Here is a 7,447-nt window from a genome sequence, read left to right on the forward strand (position 1 = left end):
GACAATTTAGAATCACCAATTAACCTCAGCATGTTTCTGGACTGTGTGGGAAGAACCTGGAGAGAACCCACGCTGCACGGGGAGAACATGGAGACTCCACGCAGAAAGATCCTGGCGCCCCCACCGGGACGCGAACCAGCGACCTTCATGCTGCGAGGCGACGGTGCTAACCACCGCTCCACGTTGCAGCCCGACCGTGGAATGTGATTTTTAAAATATTTTGTTCTTGAAATGAACCTTAACCATAGTAGTGTCGAATCATAAACTACTCAGATAAACCACTGATCCTTTCCAATGATTATTACAAAGTTTTCTAAGGAGAACAACGTGATCCTGCTGGTGGAGGCATTAGATAGAAGATAGAAGTGAAGGTGACGACTAATGTATGATAAAGTCACACGATGCTGTCTGGGACACTGCTCACATGATGTTTGAGGAAGTAACCAGGATGCAGTTTGTGCTCAGATGACGTGCTGCTGTGAGCCCTTCATCCCTCTGATCACTTTCATCCCGAGGTTCTCCACAGCTGTAAACGTCACATTCAGGCTCAGTGGTGACACAAGAAAGGACAGAAATGATGCAGCACCGGCTACTTGTGGCCCTAAAAAGCTCTTTGGATCCTTCATCACCTGCTTCAAGTCTTTGGAAGGACGTCTCTCATGTTCATAAATAGTCTTTGGACTGAAGTAACTCCACCAATAAATGAGTTGTGTTGGAACAATGTGCTGCACTGGTCCAGCTTTGAGTTTGGAAAGTTCAACACTAGAGGGTGACAGCTGTCAGAAGTACAGCTGTAGTTTCTACAGAGAGCAAGTAGGTGTTTCCACTAATCACTAGTCCTCCTCTGACCTGCTGGGCGAGGAGCCGGGACCTTCTGGAGGTGTTCTGTAGAGTCTGAACACTGGCAGCAGATCCTTTGGGTGCTGTGGGTTGCAGAGTGGGGCCTCTGTGGATTAGACTTGTTCTGGTGGATCCCAGGGAAGCCTGATCAAATTAGGATGTGGGGAGTTTGGAGGCCGGGTCAGCGCTTCAGGTATTTGTATTGTGACGAGGGGCATTGTCCTGCTGGGGGGGGCTCTGGCCTTGTCTTTGCTGTGGGGTGCGTCCTCAGAAGGTGGGTGGTCCTTGTGTAACATCCAGGACCAGAGGTTTCCCAGCAGAGCGTTGCACTCTAAGACTGACTGATGTTATCCAGTGATGTTAATGCTGTGGCTGATCAGTGTGTGTTGACCCTTTATCATAAGACATTAGATTCTATTTACTTGTTTCACAAAACATCCACCACACTTTGAACAGTGAAGCAAGTATAGTGGATCCAGAACGTATCCAGACTCTGAGCACTCTATTGTCTTGTACATGAAGTTTCAAAATGAATGACTTTAGTGTTTTTCCCATGAAGCTAACCAGCGTAACAGCTCGTATCGCCACCAGAGGAGTCAGTTTTGTGCAACAAGCCAACTAATTGATGCGTCCTTCATCAATTTGAAATGATCATCATCGAGTAAGTAAATAAGGAAAAGAGCAGCCTCTTCTGACCGAGTACCATCAACACACACCCTCTGAGGAGCGAGAAAGTCTCTGATCTGTCACTTTTATGGGCACACTGGAGTGGATCTAACAAACCAGCCACCATAGAGGTCAAGAGGTCCACCAGAACTCCGCCCATTGTTCTACACTGGATGGAGGTGATCGCAACTTGCTGAAAGTCTTCAGGCTACTTGCACCTGGCTTCTTTTGGTATCGGCCTGATTACAGAGACGTTCCAGGCTGTGGGCACCCCTGTGACAAGGAGGCAATTAAACAGTCATCTGTGCAACCAAACAGCATGATGCATTTTAACATGGATTAATGGTGAATAGAATTCAGTTTGTTAAAAAAGAAGAAAAAAAAGGAGTATTTGGGGTGAATGTGAAATCAGATTTTGACGGTCAGTTAATCTACTAAGTGTAGAAGTAAATAATATATTGTATAATAATGTAATAAGTAATGACACAACACACCGTTGAGTCAGTACTTAGATGCACTTCTGGCCACAGTTCCAGCAGCAGGCCTGTGTGAAGCACTCGTGCACATCTGGACAATTTGACAAAATTCTTCTTTACAAAACAGCTCAAGCGCCGTCACGTAGCCCAACGATTCAATCAATCAATCAATCAATCAAATTTTATTTGTATAGCGCTTTTCATGTGCAACAACAACAACGCAAAGTGCTTTACAACATTTAAAAACAACAAAGCATTTAAAAACTATTACAACATTTAAAAACATTACAACATTTAAAAACATTACAACATTTAAAAAATAAAATAAAATAAACCCGTCCCTCCCACCCTCCATGCATACACATACACATACAACAAATGAAGTCGCGCACACTCAGACGCACACACTCACCACGAGGCTAAAAGAGGCATGGCATGGCACTGAGGGATTGTGGGAAACGCTACCACTGATTGATTGATACGATTGAGAGGGAATTGCAGTTGGTGTGGGCTCTGATTTGGCCACTCCACAACATCCACCTGGTTGTCTCTGAACCATTTCTGTGTAGTTTGGGCTGTTTATGCTTCTTGTCTTGCTGTAAAATAAAGTGCTGTGTTCCAGCATGCCTCCCTCACTGGTCTCGTTCTTGCTCGGTCACTCGGGGCTTTCAGCAGAACGTCCTGTGCTGCAGATTTCTGCATGTGGCCTCTGACTTCTGTTTACTGATGGTGGATTAAACTGTGGCTTGGAAATTCCCGGCTGTCCGTCCCCTTACTTGTGCTTTTTTCTGTTACCTTTTTAAACTGCTTGGAATGGTCTTTTGTCTTTGTGGTGTGGTGTGATAGTCAGGAGTACTGGTTCATGATGTGACTGGACTTTATAAATACAAATGTTTTCGTGCTACAATCACTGAGACATGCTCAGAGCGAACATTAACCGTGTGATTGTCTGGCACCAGCTGCCTTCCCCTGTGTTGAGTTAGGAGGGTCACTTTAATGAGGGTGAACACTTATGCAATCATTATGATAAAAAAAATACTTTTCATCAAAACCTTTCCTGTTTAGGTTCAGTTAAGTTTACAAAAATTACAAAACGGTGTGTAGTTGGAACCAGAAGTTTACATCCGCTGTATAAAAAGACTTAAAACCTTTTTTTTTTCTCACTATCTAACATTAAATCACACTAAACCGTTCTTGTTTTAGGACACTTAGGATTACCAACATTATTTCTATTTTCTTCATGTCAGAATAATGAGAGAGAGAGATTTTTTTTAAACTACTTTCTTTAAAGTCAGAAGTTTACATCCACTAAGATGCCTTCCAACCATTTGGGAAATCCCAGATGATGATGTCATGGCTTTGGAAGGTTAATTGACAACATCTGAGTTAATTGGAGGCACAACTGTGGATGTATTTTAAGGCTCACCTCAAACACACTGCTTCATTTTGTGACAACATGGAACATCTAAAGAAACCAGTCAAGATATCAGGAAGAGACTCGTGGACCTCCACTAGTCTGCTTCATCCTTGGGTTCAACTTCCAGATGCCTGAAGGTTCCACGTTCATCTGTTCAGACAGTTATAGCAAGTATGGGAATGTCCAGCCATCATAGGCTCAGGAAGGAGACGGTTCTGTGTCCAGACATGAAGTGTTCTGGTTGAAATGTGCGTATCGACCCCAGAACAGAAGCTCCCTCTCAAGGTGCTCGGGAACATCTGCACCACTGAGAGTGTTTTGGCTGGGAGTAGCACCACCTGGATGGGCAGCAGCACCCAGCAGGACTTCTTGGTCCTGAGGAGGAGTCCACCTTGTTGGTTTTTGAATTACAAATTAATCACAGATTATCCAATAATATCCAGAGCAATAGAACACTTCCAGTTTTGGTTTAAAATTAAATGAAGTGGTTGAATTTACACAGACCCACACAGAATGATGATGGTTTTTAGTCTTTTTAAATCTTAATCTTTGTTTTTGGTTTTAAAACAAATGACAGATGTTCTAATGATACGTGGCTCATCCTCATGACTTCAAAGCGCTTCAGTTCCAGGATGGAAAAACATTTACAGCACAAAATTGCATTTTTATGGTAATGATGTTTTTCTGATGTTTGCCATATTTCTGTGAATTAAATTGTAGTTTGACCTCATCGGGTCTCTGACTGATATTAACTGATCAAGTCAGTCTAGTGATGACCTATAGGCATGTTTACCCACTGACAGAGCTCATTATACAACTTGGAATTTTTGCAGGAGAACATTTAGTCTGAAGACAAAGGGAGACGTACAGCACTGCTGCTACTACAACTACTACTCTTATAACTACATACACAACTGTGCAGCTCACAGGTAACTAAAACGCCTCCTAACAACAGACCCCAGACAGTCCGTCCGATCAACAGCGGGATCAACATGAAACCTTCTCTGAGTTCCATCTGCCCGACATGTTCTCTGCTGACATGCACTGTCTTGCAGCCTCAGCATCATGTGATAGGCTGGTTGCTTATTTTTGTATTAATCAATTAGATCAGGCTCGTATTCACAACTACCAAAAAGAAAAGGGTCTGTGTGAGCGACATGAAAGTGGCAGCCCACATTACCATGCAGTGTGTCGATTGGTTTCACTTAATCGATCTTAGTGACCGAGCCATGAAAAGTGATGCGCCCGGCCCACAATGCCCCAGTTCAACCCGACAGCAAAAAAGTTCCGGGCCCGTCTGCTCCAAACAACGTGATCTCCACCTTCTTTCAGAAACAATAGCAGTCTTGAAATAAACCAGTTTTTCTATTAAATTCATGTTAGGATCACGTCTTAAACATATAGTTGTATATTTACATGAACGTGGCATCACTCAGAGTCGTGAAACGTGGACGTTAGCTGCTCTGTGTCTTACTTTTTTTTTCTATATTCATGCTTATATTTCAAGAGTAGCAGGATTTGATTAACTGTGAAGTCCAGTTCAGCAACAAAGGTCACCCCGATGGTCCAGACTAACCTGATGGTGGCCAAAAGGCACCAGTGAGCTGGTGGGTCCCTCTTAACTCTGTCCATGGTGTGTTTGTGTCTCCAGATCTGCTGTGTGGACATTTAATTCAATGCATTAATAAGGAATATATTGGCACAAAACTGATTCAAATTTGACTAACTTTGAGTGAAGGCCTGAAGAGGAGCAGGTTGGTGTGTTCCAAATACATGAAGAGTTCATTTGCAAAAACAGATAAGGCCCGAAAACCCACTTTTCCATCATCTGCCTGAGACAACGTCAATCAAACTTAAGTTATCTCTGTTGTTGTCATTTCCACTCAGTCAAACCCACCCAGCCTCAGTTTGACTGGTATCATCTCAAGCAAACAACAACAAAAAATAATTTTCTGAAAATCTACAAAACTTATTTTCCTGCTTTCCTGACTCCATCCATCCCGCTACATGTTCCATACTCTGAATTATTCTGCTAATTTCAGACTCTGCACCAGAAAGCATGGAGGTCTCACTAAACAAGTGAAACACAAATGTTAACCCAAACGCTAATCAGATTTAAAATGGAGGCAATTATTCCCATACAGCTCTAACATCCATTTTCAAGTTGTGGGGGGCCACTGACCAAACCTCAGTAATCAAGATTATAAGTGGGCATTTGATACAGACACATGGTGTGTAAGCTGTTGGTTTGCAAAGGGCTTCGGGTTTCAGTGGTCCGCAGCAGTGTGCCAAACCAACCCTGATGCGAGGCTGTCATCGGTTGATCTTCAGACTTCAGCTGACGCATCTGAAGGTCACATGTTGTCTCTAAATGTGAGATCAGGACTCAGTGGGCCCTGGAGGCCCGAGACAGCACCAACATACGCAAACCACAGCACCGGATAATTGATAAACACTGAGGTAACACTGAAGCAATCACGAATAAGGATAATAAAAAAAACCCAGCTATGTTCCAGGCTTTCTGTCCTGAACAGTTGAAGCGGTTGTATCTCATGTTATTGTCCCTTTAATGAGTTCAGCATACTTGAAGTTAAATATATCAAGAAGTCATACTGAGAGCAGCGTGAAATACAAAAATAAAGTCAAAGTTTCCAAAAGTTAAAGATGGCACTGGAAAAATAGCTAATTTCTTATGGTTGGGTATTTTTTTTTAGCTGTAGCTGCCTCTGTCGAAAGCATCGCTAACTTGTTTTTCACAGGCGATTACGGGGAGAACAAGACCGGCTCACAGGCCGGCAGAGCATGAGACCTTCATGAGGCTGAGAGCCACCTCTCACATCAATGTTGCCATTTTGTTGATCAAGCAACACAGATCCACCATGCAAGATGCATTTCGTTTGCTAAGCGGCTGTCTGAGGCGTCTATTCATTGAGCAATTTTTCACAGGAGTAAAAGTGGACAACATGATGATGATGAGTGGTTGAATAACATCTTCAGTCGGCACGAGATGCGTTTGGTACATTTGGTACAATGTTTGTATTATGTGACTTAAGGCTGAACTTGAAAGTCTTAATTTTCTTTGTGGCTGAGCTGAACCGACGGAGCTGAAACTGGTGCGCAAATGATGTTGTTGGGCTACAAAGTGCTACAGCCAACAACTAACACAGAAACAATAAGATTATAGAGAACTTTTCAGAATATACCTGACGAGTCAAAAGCTCATCAGGGTTTAAACATCCACCGTGACACACTCTTGGTTTCATATTTAGCTTAGCTCTGAGCTAGCTGATGGGACTCAGGCCCTGTGCTCAGTATACGGCCGAGTAGCTGAACTGTCATGAGCATATTTACAGATATTTCCACTTTCTCATTTCCTTCATTACTCAGTTTGTTGGACATTTGTCATACATCTGATTATCTGAAGTTCCCTGCGCCAATTCTACAGCTGTATAATGTTTAATGATTCCTCAGCATCAAATGAAATGCATGAAAACAAACAAAAAAGGAAAATATTTGATTATTATCTGCAACCACAGCTTCAAACCGCCCAGCTCTAAGTGTGATTTTACACTTCATAGAAAATAGGCTCGGCACAGTCGAGGTGTTACGAATATGAAAAACCTCCATGGATTCAAAATCCATTACAGAGAGAGTTAAAGCTGACCGTGTTTTACAGTTCCAGGCTTTTATACGTGGGGTTGCTGCAATGCTGTGAGTGACCACTGGGGGAAAATGGCAGCCAAGCTGAGTGGCATCAACATGAGCCCAGGAAGACTTTCCAGCTTCCAGGTTGGGTTTGCTGAAGTGTTTTCCACGCTGATGTATGAATGTATAATTCTCTCTTCTAGGCTCTGCAGAGATTTTACACAACCTTGAAAGATTAAAGATTCATAACAGGAAGTGTAAAAAGTAACTCGTCCGCAGTTCAACAGACCTTTGTGATCCATGCTGTTGGGGCTGCAGGGTACGAACCTTTTCACATCAGACATCTTCAGCTGCTCCATGAAGAAGGTCTGGAAGTGATCAGTGGGAAAAATAAAGCAACAAA

This window comes from Stegastes partitus, unplaced genomic scaffold (genome assembly GCF_000690725.1).
Source record: "Stegastes partitus isolate 25-593 unplaced genomic scaffold, Stegastes_partitus-1.0.2 Scaffold276, whole genome shotgun sequence".
Lineage (NCBI taxonomy): Eukaryota > Metazoa > Chordata > Actinopteri > Pomacentridae > Stegastes > Stegastes partitus.